The sequence below is a fragment of the Triturus cristatus genome, chromosome 6 (genome assembly GCF_964204655.1).
Source record: "Triturus cristatus chromosome 6, aTriCri1.1, whole genome shotgun sequence".
NCBI lineage: Eukaryota > Metazoa > Chordata > Amphibia > Caudata > Salamandridae > Triturus > Triturus cristatus.
Window position 1 is genome coordinate 453,710,099 of NC_140589.1, and position 16,575 is coordinate 453,726,673.

A 16,575-nucleotide genomic window follows, 5' to 3' on the forward strand; every position below is an offset into this window, starting at 1 on the left:
CTGGTTGTTGAAGGCGGGCTCGCCCCAGGCAGTCGTCTCCCACCTCCAGACTACGGCGGATCTCCTGCATTTGCTGGGATTTTCCATCAACGTGCCAAAGTCACACCTGAGTCCCTCTCAGAAGCTCCTCTTCATCGGAGCGGTTCTCGATTCGGCGCAGTTCCGGGTCCATCCACCGGAACAGCGGGTCCGGGATATACAGGCCCTGATTCCCATCTTTCGGCCTCTATCCCGGGTTTCGGTCAGGCTAGTGTTGCGGCTTCTGGGGCTGATGGCCTCCTGCATCCTACTAGTGCATCACGCCAGGCGGCGCATGCGGGCTCTGCAGTGGGACCTGAAGTTTCAGTGGGCCCAGCATCACGGCAACCTGTCCGACCATGTCTTGATCTCGGAGGGCACTGCCCAGCAGTTGCAGTGGTGGCTCACGGACCGCGAGTGGGTCAAGGGCAAGAGCCTCTCCCTTCCCCAACCGGAGCATGTCGTAGTGACGGATGCGTCCCTCCTGGGTTGGGGTGGCCATATGGGGGAGGCGGAGATCAGAGGCCTCTGGTCTCCGGCGGAGTCTCGTCTCCACATCAACCTGTTGGAGTTGAGAGCGATCCGGCTTGCACTGAAAGCCTTCCTTCCCTCTGTCAGGGGAAGTGTCGTGCAGGTGTTCACGGACAACACCACCGCCATGTGGTATTGCAACAAACAGGGCGGGGTGGGGTCGTGGACCCTTTGTCTGGAGGCTCTGCGCCTCTGGACGTGGCTGGAACACCAGGGCGTCACCCTAGTGGTTCAACATCTGGCGGGCTCTCTGAACGCCAGAGCAGACGAACTCAGCCGCCGGTGCATGATGGATCACGAATGGCGTCTGAACTCCGAAGTGGCGCAAGGTCTCTTTCAGCAGTGGGGAGAGCCTTGGTTAGATCTATTCGCCACCGAAGAGAACGCGCAATGTCAGCAGTTCTGCGCGTTGGAATTTCCAAGGCAGCGCTCGCTCGGCGACGCTTTTCGTCACGAGTGGAGTTGCGGTCTGTTGTACGCCTTTCCGCCTATACCACTTCTGCCCAGAGTGCTGAAGAAGATCAGGCACGACCGGGCCCAAGTCATCTTGGTGGCTCCGGATTGGGCACGAAGGTACTGGTATCCCGAGCTACTCAGTCTGTTGACCGATCCCCCGATACGTCTGCCCCTTCGGGAGAATCTTCTGTCGCAGCAGCAGGGGACGGTCCTCCACCCGAACCTGTCCAGCCTCCACCTCCATGCGTGGAGATTGAGCGGCGGCAGTTGATGCCATTTGACTTGCCTCCTGAAGTCTGTGATATCATTCTGGCAGCCAGGCGTCCCTCCACAAAGTCGGTATACGCCTGCCGGTGGAACAAATTTGTGGCATGGTGCACAGCAAAGGCTGTGGATCCCCTTTCCGCCCCTCTTTCTGAGGTTCTCCTCTTCCTTCTTTCTCTGGCCCGGCAGGGCTCTGCCCTGGGCACCCTGAAAGGTTATCTTGCTGCCATCTCCGCCTTCTTGCGGCTTCCTGATCAGCCTTCTCTTTTCAAGTCCCCTGTGGTTACACGCTTTCTCAAAGGCATTACACACACGTTCCCTCCTGTCCCTTTTGTAATGCCTCAGTGGGACTTGAATCTGGTATTGACATTCCTGATGTGCGCTCCCTTCGAGCCTCTTCACAATTGCCCTCTTCGTCTTCTAACTCTAAAGACTGCTTTTCTGGTAGCCATCACCTCGGCTAGACGGGTGAGTGAGCTCCAGGCTTTATCTTCAAAGCCTCCTTTTCTATCTGTTCATCCGGACAAGGTTGTCCTTCGGCCTCGTCCCTCCTTTCTTCCTAAAGTGGTGACTCCATTTCACCTTGGGCAGTCTGTCACCTTGCCCACCTTCTTTCCGCCTCCGCATCCTTCCAAAGAGGAAGAGAGGCTCCACCGTCTGGACCCAAAACGTGCGCTCTCCTTTTATCTGGACCGCACAAAACAGTTCCGGGTGGACGACCAGCTTTTTGTTGGGTACGTGGGCGCTAAGAAGGGGAAAGCTGTGCACAAACGAACCATCTCTCGGTGGGTCGTTTTGTGTATAAAAATTTGCTATTCCTTGGCTAAAAAGGACCCTCCTGTTGGGCTGCGCGCCCATTCTACTCGGGCCACGGCGGCTACTACTGCCTTGGGACGGGGAGTCCCTTTGCAGGACATCTGTCAGGCGGCGACGTGGGCTTCGCTACACACGTTTGCCAGGCATTATTGCCTTGACAGCCAAGTCCGGAGGGATGGCTTCTTTGGCCGTTCTGTCCTCCAGGACTTTCTGGTGTGATCTTGGTTCGCAGACCCACCACCGGGGATGGTATTGCTTGGGTATCTATTCTAAGGTGAGGAATCTAACTAACGTGTTTCTTTCAGATGAACAAGTTACTTACCTTCGGTAACGATGTATCTGTAAGAAACATTAGTTAGTTAGATTCCTCACCGACCCTCCCATCCTCCCCGTTCTGCAAACTGACATCTAGGGTTACGGTTATCCTTTTCAGGCCCCTAGATTTTATTTTTGGCACCAGTGTCGGTCTTTGCATGGCTCTGCGTTCCTGGCGCGGAAGGCTATGTACAAGAACTGACGTCAGCGCGCGAGGGCGGCGTCTAAGTACTCCGACGACGTCATCCCGGCGCACGACGCCGACGACGGACGCGGAGCCGCAGACGACGCCTAGCGACGCGCAAGGGGTATTGCTGACGAAAAATCTTCCGGATCCAGTCTGACGCCTGGGGATATTCTAAGGTGAGGAATCTAACTAACTAATGTTTCTTACAGATACATCGTTACCGAAGGTAAGTAACTTGTTCAACAAACAAGCTTTTATCAGAACAAGTGTGAAAACAACAGTTCCAGTCTTAAACTATGGCCCGAGGTGCAGTTTTGCCTTGAAGTATATTTCAAAGGTATGATCCTTGCTTTGCAAACAGTAAATCCACTTTTGTTTCTGTACTCTGCTGATAGCGTACTCACTAAAGTATTTTGAGATAAATATGTTCAGGTCATTTGTTTGTACTTTGGCCCATTTTCATTTCACCTGAAGTCTTTTTTTAGGTCTCGGCCTGGCGAAAAGCAGCACATGCGCTGCTCTGCCATGCAGAGGACCTTTTGGAATCAATAAGATTCCAGCGTACACGCGGGGTGACAAACAAGACAAAAGATGTGCACGCGGGATTGGCTGCTTTACTGGCGGCCTGATACACTGGGGACTTTTTTTTTCTCGCCGCCAGTAAAGCATCCAATCCCCGCGTGCACATCTTTTGTCCCACCCATGACGGGCCGCACTTGTTCAGCAGCACACGCAGCAGTTTGCAGCTCAGGGCAGACAATTGCGCCTTTTAGGTGCATTGCCTCAGGTGCCAGTCTGCCTGCGTGCCCTGCGTTGCCTCAGGTGCCAGTTCACTGTGAAGCCTTACAGTGTTGCTGTTGCCAGTCGTGTATTGCCTCGATGCTAGTCTGCCTGCGTGCCCTGAAATGCCTCGGTGCCATCACGAGTGCGTACCCTGCTTTGCCGCGGGTGCCAGTCTGCCTGCGTGCCCTGCATTGCCTCGGATGCTAGTTCAGAGCCCTACGGTGCCATTGTTGCCAGACCTGCACTACCTCTGTGCCAGCAGGGGCGCGAGCACTGCGTTGAATGTCACGCTATATTGCAGAGGCCTGCAGTGCCTTTGATGCCAGCTTTGGCACTGGTTGGTGCCGTAACCGTCTGGGTCACAGGCTGCCCTGTTAACAGCTCGGTTTCCCTTTGCCTTGAGCGCTGTGAAATGCACTTGTGGTGTCTCGGCTGGCCTCGAGGCACGTGATGGATTAATCCCGGCGTGGAATGACCTTGGCGGCGTCGTAGCTCTCGGCTACTGCACACCTGCGGCCGGTGTGAAGCTCGGCAGCGTTAAGGGTCCCGATTGCCCCTGTGTGTGCGAGGGCGGCCTCTCGCATTTAGCGGGGCGCCCCCACCCCTCTGTGGTGTCTGCACCCACAGATAGCAGGCCTATCGAGCCCCGCACCCTTCTCCAGGGCGCAAAGCGCTATGTTTCTTGGTCAGGTGGGGATGCATGGGGTGGGCTGCAGCAAAGCCCAATCTTATTATAGGCTCTGCGGGCGTGCGCTTGCACCACGGAGGAGGATCTCTGTTTGGGGGGTGGGGTGGACGGGGGATGTTGCACCATCAAACCTAATCCGCGCGAGGGAGTAATATCTCGGGGTATCATAGCGCAGAGCAGGTCCCCACGTCTGGGTGCACCCTCGGATGCTTGTATGTGTGTTTTACGCACATATTAACCTTCAAACACTTCACCGTCCCCGTCACCCCCCCCTCCCCCATCCTTGAAGCACCGTGTGCCATCCGAGAGCCCACTTCTCAGGGTCTTGCTGCTTGTGCCAACCATAGCGGAGCCTTCATCGGGGCCCGCCTGGCCTCAGACCTCCTGCTCCAGGGGCCCCCCACACTGGCTTCAGTCTCACCGGGGAGACGCGTTTCACAAGCCCCTGCCTCCAGCTTTCCTAACCTGCTCCTGCAGACTTGTTTGCGCGTTCCTGGGTTGTCTGGAATGTCTCAGTTGTCTGTGTGTGCTGACGGCTAAGGGTGATTAGTACCTTCTAATGCGTTCACACAATAGGGACAAACACTGCACTCGCCCCCGGCTGGCCTTTGTGCTGCTCCTTCGTGTGACCCCAGATTAGGAGTGGAGCATCCTGAGAGGTTTGCACTAAATTGTCCTCTTTAAGTTAAAGCCATTTGCTTTGCTATACAATACCATTAGCAAAGCAAATGGCTTTAACTTAATCAAATCCGAGACCTATTGCATTTTCAATGCTTGTTGTTCTTTCCTACAGACTGCTTTAGCTGATAGCTGTCAAATACCTGTTCTGTACATTACCAATAGTTGGAGTGGGCTTTGGATCTGCCCATGGCTCTTTATTGGTTGGCTTTCTAGTCAATCTTATTTGCTTGCTTCTTATTTAATAGCTTGCGTTTCTCTTTTTTTTTTTTTGTCCCTTCCTTGGACAGTAACTTCTTCACAACCCCAATGATTGAGTTGTATCATTCCACTGCTTACATTCAGGAAACAGCTTTGAGTGCGCGTGTTTTCTTAGCTCTGACCGTGTGCTGGTTCCCTTCTTACATCCCCACTGCTCACACTTTGCCCGTCATTGATGCGAGGGTGGGGAGGCTGGATTGCTCCTCGCCCCCCATCCTGTTTACTTATTATTCTTTTTTTTTTTTTTCTTGTGATGGCCAACAGATACGATTTGCTACCAGAACATTTATTTTCCTAAAAAGTCACTTACAGATAACTTTAGCTGTCTGCTAGCCTCATGTTTTATTTAAATTTAAAAAAGAAGTGTAATGGCGCATAGTGAAAATAGGCCTTGTATCAAACTTCTTCCACAGTTGATCAGTTTAGCTGTCATTAAAAGGTTGGGCCAGCCTACAGTTTGCATAGAGTGGTCAATGGTTCAACCCTCATTTGCCACTGGCTACGCTGCCAGAGTTTTCTTTTTTTTAGTATCGGGCCCAAACACTGCCATTCGTCATCTGACGCGTGTGGGATGGCGAGTGATGAACTTTCCTTCCATATTTGGAAAGGAGATTCCATCAAGTATACCTCCTACACTGACCCAGATTACACTTTTATGGAACACATGCATTTCTATCTTCAGACACAGTAAAACCACTATCTAAGGCACCCTCACATACCGGCCTCTAGGACCTTGCGCCAACTTCAGAAACCTCCGCACCGCATGACCCGTCATGGGCGCCAAACACTTCATACTCCTAAATGATCGCAACTTTGATCTTGAGGACCCCACTCCACAGACTTGCTTGAAAGTCTACAGAACATTGGCCTCATCCAGTGCGTACAAGGCCCCACCCATATCGCCGGACACACCCTTGAGCCCATCTTCTCCTCCAGCGACAAGGTTAAAGTCCGTCATATAACTCTGCTCACATGGACGAGTGACTCCGTCATCCACTTCCACATAACAGGGCCACCAACCACCCCTTAGGAGTCTAGCAACACCCCAGGCAGCTGCTCGGAGAAAGTTACAGAAAAGAATGGCTCAGCACCCTCCAACTACACTACTCAGACCCCACCAATGACCTCATCGACTCAAACAACTTCAACTGAATCACCACCTGCCTCAATTTCTTGATGTCTCTGAAAAACACCAGACCTAAAAGATCCAACGAATAAGCTAGCTGATTCAACGGTGACTTCAGAGAGTCCAAGAGAGTTTGCAAACAACTTGAAAGAAAATGAAGAACCACCTTTGGAACCACCGCAAGAAACGCCTACTAGGCCGTACTTAGACACGATCACCATCAAGTGAAAGAGACCAAGAAAAAAGGCTCTGACCCTGAGAATCGAATCTAGCTTCATTGACTACAAGGAAGCTTTCAACATTTTTAAGGAATTCACCAACCCAACAGCCAGAACCAACACCATTATCCCTGCACAAGAATTCTGCAAAAACTTCTCTGACTTCCTCCACGAAAAAATCACCAAGATCTACAGCAACTTAGAACCCCAGCCATCCCCCATTGACCTTCCCAGCCTGCTAACCTGATCAACCAAAGACTACCAACTGACAGCATGAAGCCCTTTATCCATAGAGGACACTGCAGCAATAAGGAAGACAGTGCACTTAGGGGTGCTCACAGTCCCCTGCCCCCACTATATCTACAACCTGGGAATAGTCAAGATCAGCGCTGCACTGACTTTCATCATCAACACTTCTTTAACCCCTTCGGTGCTCATGACGGAACGGTTCCGTCATGAGCCACGGTTGAGCTGTGCTCATGACGGAACCGTTCCGTCATGACCACGCCCGCGCAAGATTCCGTCAGCACAGCGGCGGAATCTGCGCAGCATGGAAGGGGTTAAGACAGCCACCATCCCATATAGTTGATAACCCGCCAAAATCATCACACTCCTCAAAAAACCCTCCGGCGATCCTGAAATACTCGGCAACTACCAACCCATCTCGTTACTCCCTTCCCAGGCAAATTTATTGAGAAGACCACACTCTAACCTCCTAGATTGCCACAAACTCCAGGACAGCTCACAGTCAGGATTCCAAAACTACCACAGCAACGAAACAACCCTAATCATTGCTACAGACTACATACGCACCATCCTCGTCCGTGGACAGACCACCTCCCTTATCCTCCTCCGCTACTTTCGATACGGTCTCCTGCCACGCACTCATTGCCAGAATACACACAGCGGGAATATAAGGAACATGACTCCAATTGATAGCTTTCATCCTTTCTGGAAGAACAAAAAGAGTCCGGCTCGCGTTGTTCACATCCGATCCCAAGGACTTCCTCTGTGGCGTCCCACAAGGATCATCACTCAGCACCACACTTTTCAACATGTACATGACTCCTCTGGCTAACAACATCAGATTCCACTAAATCAACATCCTCTCATACGCTGATGACACCATCACCATCAAGATAAACTTCAAACAATGCATGACCAGCATGGCCAATTGGATGAAAGAAAACTGGCTCAAGCTTCACACCGACAAAACTGAAGTGCTGATCTAAGGGAATAAGCACTCATCTTTTAAACTCCACTTGGTGGCCCACCAAACTCCGACCCAGACCAACCCCAATTGTCCAGGCTAGAAATGTAGGCCTCATTCTGGATACAAACCTCACTGTTAAAAATTGGATCTGTAATTGGCAGTGGTTTGCACCCTGAACAAGTAGGGACCCTCACTCTAATCAGGGTAAGGGTATTACACAGTTAAGGGTAATCCCTGGTCACCCCTTTGGTAGCTGGGCACGAGCAGTACAGACATATCTCAGAAGCTATGTGTAAAGCATTTGTACATGCACACTCAGTAAAAGAGTGAAAACACTACAAAAGAAGTCCACACCAGATATCGCTTTTCAGAGGTTAAATGAGATCAGTCCATAGAAATCTATGGATGCCTCACTTTTAGCACAAAGTACCTTGGATGCATGAAAATTCAAAGACGAAACGGGGGAAGTGAGGCGCTGGAAAAGCAAGGGGATGCATCAAATCCTTACTCCTAGGGGAGGTGATGCGTTTGTTCCTTACTGCCAGGGGATGTGATGGATTGGTTCCTTACTGCCAGGGGAGGTGATGCATAGGTCTCCGGACACGTGGCCTTGCTTCCTTATTGCTGGGCAACATCAATGAAGAAATCTTCTTAACCAGTGCCTCTTCTTCCCCTCCCACCCCCCCACCTGTGCCTCTTCTTCCCCTCCCACCCACCCACCCGTGCCTCTTCTTCCCCTCCCACCTGTGCCTCTTCTTCCCCTCCCACTCACCCACCCGTGCCTCTTCTTCCCCTCCCACCCACCCACCCGTGCCTCTTCTTCCCCTCCCACCCACCCACCCGTGCCTCTTCTTCCCCTCCCACCCACCCACCTGTGCCTCTTCTTCCCCTCCCACCCACCCACCCGTGCCTCTTCTTCCCCTCCCACCCACCCACCCGTGCCTCTTCTTCCCCTCCCACCCACCCACCCGTGCCTCTTCTTCCCCTCCCACCCACCCACCCGTGCCTCTTCTTCCCCTCCCACCCACCCACCCGTGCCTCTTCTTCCCCTCCCACCCACCCACCCGTGCCTCTTCTTCCCCTCCCACCCCCCCACCCGTGCCTCTTCTTCCCCTCCCACCCACCCACCCGTGCCTCTTCTTCCCCTCCCACCCACCCACCCGTGCCTCTTCTTCCCCTCCCACCCGTGCCTCTTCTTCCCCTCCCACCCGTGCCTCTTCTTCCCCTCCCACCCGTGCCTCTTCTTCCCCTCCCACCCGTGCCTCTTCTTCCCCTCCCACCCGTGCCTCTTCTTCCCCTCCCACCCACCCGTGCCTCTTCTTCCCCTCCCACCCACCCGTGCCTCTTCTTCCCCTCCCACCCACCCGTGCCTCTTCTTCCCCTCCCACCCCCCACCCCGTGCCTCTTCTTCCCCTCCCACCCCGTGCCTCTTCTTCCCCTCCCACTGTCATGATCCAACAGAGAGGGCGCCAGCGAGTCTTCCGAGGGAGTTAGAGAATGAGATAGGGCTTATACACTACAAATCCCAGAAGGCAGTGGGAGACACACACACACGAGGTATATAAGCCCCGCCCACTAATTACACATTGCTTGTCACTCGAGTATTCATCGAGTTCTCCGTGGAGACGAGCCGTTCCTGACCTCGTCTGAAGATAGGAATATCCGTGCTGAAAACCCTAAAGACTGCTGCCTGAGAACTGCCTTAACTTGTGAACACCTGTTCGAGCCGAGTCGCCGGCTCGCCCTCTCGTCCCCGCGAAGAGCGGATTTGCCCTGGCTCCGTGCCTGAGCTTGTGACAACGCGGAAGCAACTGTGGTCATCCCCTAGGTTCCCGAACGCGCGTTAGCGAAGGCGCCTGTTCGGTGGAACCGAGCCGCCCGCTTGAGGACCCCTCCCGAGTCTCGCCCGAAGTCCGGCGAAGGCGCAACGGAGAGGACACTGCCTCGAGTAAAACATCACGGCTGGAATCCTTTCCCTGAAAGAGTGCGCGCTATTGACGGCGCTGCGACCTTTACTTTCTTTTCTTGTGGAGTTCCTGGACTTCGCGCTATTGATGGCGCTAGGACTTTGCTGTGTACCTTGTGTAACCTGAAACCTGGGCCAGGCGCTTTTCCTCCTGTCTACGAGGCGACAACGAAGGGGGAGATAGCGGGAAAGAGCGCTGCCAGGAATTATTTCCTTTTAAGTGTTTCCAGAACCAAAAGGAGTTACTTGACGACCCGACATTGTTGCTAAGTATTATTTCCTATTTCTTTCGGAACTGTGTGTCTTGGCTGGCTCATTCTGCTCCGTTTCTCATGTGATAACTGCCTTCTGCATTACCCTCATTGCATCACTGCCATTCAAGTAAGTGTAGCTGTACATTAGGTTAGTGAGGGGGTGGGGAAACGACATTCACTACCATCCTTATGCCTGTTTATTATTTCTCCTTTGCAGAGTGAGTGAGAGTAGAGAACAGGAGAGACTGGTCCGCTCCACCAGCTTCTTTCCTTTCCTTCGGCTGGAGACCTACTGTTTTTGTTTCCTTTGTCCCTGTTTTTCCCCGTCCCCAGTAGAGGTGCTACCTGTGACATGTGCTGTCTATATACGCGCAGGGGTTACCTCTTCGGGGCAGGGATAAGCTAGCATCGTTCCTGCTGTACCCGGCTTCCAGGTTAGTGGCACACTCTGTGAACCCCGAACCCGACACCCACCCCCCCACCCGTGCCTCTTCTTCCCCTCCCACCCCCACCCGTGCCTCTTCTTCCCTTCCCACCCCCCCACCCCGTGCCTCTTCTTCCCCTCCCACCCTCCACCCCGTGCCTCTTCTTCCCCTCTCACCCCCCCACCCCGTGCCTCTTCTTCCCCTCCCACCCCCCCACCCCGTGGCTCTTCTTCCCCTCCCACCCCCCCACCCCGTGGCTCTTCTTCCCCTCCCACCCCCCCACCCCGTGGCTCTTCTTCCCCTCCCACCCCCCCACCCCGTGGCTCTTCTTCCCCTCCCACCCCCCCACCCCGTGGCTCTAATTCCCCTCCCACCCCCCCCACCCCGTGGCTCTTCTTCCCCTCCCACCCCCCACCCGTGCTTCTTCTTCCCCTCCCACCCCCTCACCTGTGCCTCTTCTTCCCCTCCCACCCCCCACCCGTGCCTCTTCTTCCCTTCCCACCTCCCCCACCCGTGCCTCTTATTCCCCATCCCACCCCCCCACCCGTGCCTCTTCTTCCCCTCCCCCCCACCCGTGCCTCTTCTTACCCTCCCCTCCACCCGTGCCTCTTCTTACCCTCCCACTTCCCTGTCAGGGCCTTGAATCCTCGGAGTCGTACGATGCTCAAATGGGTTCCACCCATTGATAGCCCCAAGGCCTGGGTGATCAAGTGTAAACCACTCTCCTAGGCGATTCTTCTGCAGTTAAATCCCATTTCACCAAACCACTGTGAGATGCAAGTGACAACGCGAAGGACGCCTTCTCGAAGCTCTCTCCTGCTGGCTGTTTTACAAGACTTTGTGGCCTGTGCATGGGTGACCTTTGCTTGTTAACGTTCCACCAGGGGGGATTTACGTTTATTTAAATGCTTAAACATGTTTTCCTAACCCGGCACTTAACCAGGGGCCTGGAATGCATGACGAGCCCTTGTGTAAACAGTCCAAACTTTTATTTTGACTTCGATCCACCCCGTGAAATAATATTCACTTACATGAAAAGTTACCGCTCTGAATATCATGCACACATTCACGTCATTTACATTAAGTTTATATTAGGGAATGTATTTTCAAACATTCTTCAGATAGTTTATTCAAATTCGACAGATATCTACCTCATTTGCATAAAAGTTTCTGGACTGCTCCTGTTACTGTGATTATTTTCAGGTCTCGGCAGCTTCAAATCATTGGCCTTCCAGAGCTGCTGTCTTTGGAACTGCGGAACCAGGTTTGAGTCTTAGCGTCGCCGCCGCAACATCCCGTGATTCTGGGCGAATCACTTAATCTTTACCTGCCTACCAAAAATGAATGCGTTCTTGTGTAATGTAACTGGTGCTCATTTTAAGGGCTCAGGCACCATCGGGTCGAGTTGGCGCTATATAAAACTGCAAAATAATAATTTTTCAAAAAAGTGTTTACCGCACTGTTGCCCGCATTTACATAGTCTACGCCTCTGTGTAGTTTTTCTCCACAGATTGACAATAAATTCTTGTTGGCACTGAACGCATATCTACCGTTTCCCACGCAATTTATTTTTCAAATAGTTTATCTCGAGACTTTGTAACCGGGTTGATGTTGGCAATCTTTTTTTTTTCCCCCTCAACAAGTTCAAAGGGATGTCAAAGTCCTGATTTTCAGGTGAAAACCTGCACTCCAGAACCGCACACAATCTACAGGCAGGAACCACACAGCTCACTAGAATAACCGGAAGTTGGAGAGAAAAACACATTTCTAACTTTTCTTATCCCTGCCAATAAGATGCTGCTGGGAATGGGAGCTTCCGCTGGGAAACCCAAGCCAAAAACTGACAACAGACATATATTTACGCTTGTTGTGCTGTAAAATGCACCATTGTTTTCACTGGGGAGAATAGCAGCCCGACCCCCATTTAGGAGGACCTGGCTTTCACGCACCAACTGGAGCGGGACATTAACACCCCACCTGCTGGAAAGTTCACCAGCTGCCTGCAGCTCGACAACTCGTCACAACTCACTACTCCTGTTATGAGTCAGGCCCTGAATGTCCTACGTGGACAGGGGTACATTCATTCAGCTGTGGTTGGTCCGCAAGGAACAGGGCGGCCGCAGTGTGGTAGGTTCAAAAGACGATGCACCTACATAGACTATGTGTAAATGTTGTATCCGTTTATTGGGGCATCGAAACGCCTCAGCCGCAGGGCCCAACTGCCCTAAAACACCGTTTAGAATATGGAACGTTCTACAAACAGAAACAAACTTAACGAATGAAGACAAACAGGCAATCACACAGGTGATGTCATGGATGATAATGTAGAATAAATATAGCACCTACATTCTACCAATTTAACTTATTACATACCTCCGTTCCTTATAAAATAAAAACGAGAACAAATAATAAAAATCAATAGATTACAAAATCTTCAAATTTGGCAACCTAGTGTTCCTTTTCCCCTTAATCATTTCCGATTTACCAACATTTCCTGGTGAAATTCTCAAATTTTCATGTTGGATATTACTCTCCATTTCAATAGATTCACTAGAAAAATCAGGATGACCGGCTTAATTATCCCATCCTCGTCACCAAATATGTGGTAGGTTCAAAAGACGATGTACACACATAGGTTATGTACAAATTTTGTTTTAGTTTATTGGAGCATCCAGACGCCTCAGCAGCAGGGCTCAACTACCCTAAAGCACCGTTTGGAATATGGAACGTTTTACAAACCGAAACAAACTTAACCACACACAAGCACTTGACGATAAACAATGCTCTACAACTGCACAGGACCTGTTGGTCACGAACACTACAAAGAAACCACCTTTTTGTATTGGTCAACATGTTTCGATTCTCTACTCATCTTCTTCAAGGCAAGAGCTTGTGGAGGAGTTCCAGAACTTGATGGTGACTCCTCTGCTCCCAGTGCTAGGTGACACTTAAGACTAACCCTGGACGTAGTGGGCGGAGTGGGGCTACGCGGAGCGCCACGAAGTTGAAAACAAACTTCGTGAAACTCCGCGTAACTCCGCTACGCCACCCGCCTCCTACCCGCCCTATTAACAATCAGTAAAAACTTTTAGAAAACAATTGAAAAACGCCTTACCTTAGCGGTGGCGTCCATGAGCTGCCCTCTTCATTGCGTTCTTGGTCAAAACTGCACATGCACGGTCGTCTGCCGCTGCAGACTCGCCGCTGCAGCTACGCCATTGCTGACACACAACTGTTGACACGCCGCTGATGACACGCCGCTGATGACACACCACAGTTGTGCGCCCCAGTGATGAAGGCAGAATTGAATGCAGCCAAATTTGGACGAGGTGGGCATGCACAGCACAGACCCACGTCATCTGAAGGAGTCAGGGCAAGGAGGAGGGTGCAAGAAGCTGCCAGCACAGCTACGATAGGAGGAACATTAGACAGGTGCATGAAAGACGAGGACGAAATCCATTTGATCCCAAAGTGGAGTCACGTGGGCAGGGGATAAGAAGGTGGGTGCAACTAAAGGAAGTGGAGTAGGGGGAGGCAAGAGCAACACCAACCTCCTCCACTCCTGGACCCTCGTCAACGAAGAAGAAGTCACTCACACCATGGCCTCCATCCACTCCGGATCCCCATCGGACGCCTGCCCTCACCACATTTTCCATAAAGTTAGCAACATCATCGCTCCCCACCTCTGCAACCCCATCAACAGCTCCTTCGAGTCCGCCACCTTCCCGGGAATCTGGGAACACGCAGAAGTCAACGCACTACTGAAGAAGCCCAAGGCGGACCCAGACGACCCAAAGAACTACCGTCCGATCTCCCTCCTCCCCTACCTGGCCAAGGTCATCGAAAAAGTCATCAACACCCAGCTCTCCCGCTTCCTAGAAGACAGCAAGGCACTCAACACCTCCCAATCCGGACTCCGAAAAAATCACATTACCGAGACCGCACTCATCGCTGCCACAGACGACATAAGGATCATGCTCGACAAAGGAGAAACCGCAGCACTAATCCTGCTGGACCTCTCTGCCGCATTCGACACGGTATGCCATCACACCCTCCGCACACGACTCCACAACGCCGGAATCCGCGACAAGGCTCTCAACTGGATCTCATCATTTCTCACTGGCAGAACCCAGAGAGTCCGCCTTCCGCCATTCCTGTCTGAGGCCTCCAAGATCATATGTGGCGTCCCTCAAGGATCCTCCCTCAGCCCAATGCTCTTCAATGTCTACATGGCTCCTCTCGCCAACATCGTTCGGACACACCACATCAACATAGTATCATACGCAGACGACACCCAGCTGATCCTCTTCCCTCACGAAAGACCCCACCACTGCCAAAAACAACCTACACAACGGACTACACGCCATCTCTAACTGGATGGAATCAAGCCGCCTCGAGCTAAACACCGATAAAACAGAGATAGTCATCTTCGGCTCCAACCCCTCAGCATGGAATGACTCCTGGTGGCCCAACTCCCTAGGCACCGCACCCTCACCCACCACCCACGCTCGCAACCTGGGCTTCATCTTGGACTCCACTCTCAGCATGACTCAGCAGGTCAACGCAATCTCCTCCTCCTGCTACAACATTCTCTGCATGCTCCGCAAGTGGATCCCCGTCGAGACCAGGAAAACCGTCACCCACACCCTGGTCAGCAGCAGATTGGATTACGGCAACGCCCTATGTGCAGGAACAACGGCCAAGCTACAAACCAAGCTACAACGTATCCAGAACGCATCCTCCTGCCTCACCCTTGACGTCCCACGCCGCAACCATATCTCCCCCCACCTCAGGGACCTACACTGGCTACCCGTACCGAAAAGGATCACCTTCAAGCTCCTGACCCACGCACACAAGGCTCTCTACAACACCGGTCCAGCCTACCTCAACGACAGACTTTCCTTCCACGCTCCCACACGCCATCTCCGCTCTGCCAACCATGCTCTCGCCACCATCCCCCGCATCCGCCGCACCACCGCCGGAGGAAGATCCTTCTCACAGCTCGCCGCCAAAACCTGGAACTCTCTACCACTCCAGCTACGCCAGACCCAGGACCTACTAACTTTCAGGAAACGCTTCAAGACATGGCTTTTCGACCAGTAGCATCCCCTCTCCCCAGCGCCTTGAGACCCTAACGGGTGAGTAGTGCGCTTTAGAAGTATATTGATTTGATTGATTGATTGATTGACGTAAAGAAACAACTAGCTCCGTAGAGCAGATGGATGACAAGGGGTGGTACCGGGTGGACGAGGCTTTGCAGAGCAGATTACGGCTGCTTGGACCACACTAAGGATTGTCGCAAGTGCAGGTAGAAGGGATGTTTGGCAAGGATTGTAGGGGGAGAGGACATGGGACAGTTACACGAATAGAACAAGCATTAAAAATGCAATAGGTCTCGCCTTTCATTAAGTTAAAGCCATTTGCTTTGCTAATACTACACTTTCCCCTCAAATGACAGACCGGCTAGGAGCAGGTGTCACAAGAAATAGTTTATCCTCCTGCAAAGCTACGCAGAAGCTTTCTCACACACCACACAAACAAACTGGGTCTGGTAACAATGTTATTCTCCCAAGGGCAAGGTGGGTGGAGGGGGAAGGGTGTCCCATTTTAGGATGCAGTTTGGGGGTTCTCTCACAGCAGCTGGCGTGGTACCCCGGAGCGAGAGTAGGCATGCACGCTATGCCATTGATCTCCTTGCAACAGGCTCTCTCTCTCTGTGGTTACATATCTTAGAAGAACTTTGCTCACCCCCAAGACCAAGTCGAATAGTGCAGTTGTGGTTATGGGGAGTGCTGTTCTGAAGCAATGAGGTCAGAGGCTGCTTCTAAGCTCTCCTGGCTACCTAGGAACCTCGAACTCCAATTTAAGAGAACCAAGAAAAACATTTCCCTTCACTGGGTGCGCATCTGCCAACCCTACTGATTTAGGAAGTAAGCGTACCACTTTTTATCAGAACTACAGCCTACAATTTCTTGGAGTCAACTTGCTGGTTTTAGGGAAGCTGTAGATTGAACCTTGCCAAGAAAGCTGAAAACTGAGTAATTTTCTGAAATGGATTACTCAAAGCTGCTACTCCAGTTACTGACATCACTGCTCAGCACAGGTGGGACTGCTTTGAAGAGATGGGGAGGTTAGAACTGGCCACAGTGCATGAAGGTTACTCGCATATTACATAGCATTTCATCCGCATGTTGCCTCCTGAATCAAAAGCCATGTGGTGCTTACCTCTGAACCCTGATTACTAGTAATGCGGATTTAGGTGCAGGCCTATTGTGAGGCCGTAAATAACTTTTCCGCATGGTATACCGGCTCATAAATACCGACGTTAGAAGTTTATCTACAAAGAATGTAAAACAAGGATTTGCAATGCAATAGG

General features: G+C 52.1%; 1 protein-coding gene across 4 annotated transcripts in view; it reads left to right on the forward strand.

The window, feature by feature from the left end:
* PRIM2 (DNA primase subunit 2) overlaps positions 1-16,575 on the forward strand; it is a 1,241,637-nt gene that overhangs the window by 384,785 nt on the left and 840,277 nt on the right. The gene's annotated exons all lie outside the window — the stretch shown is intronic.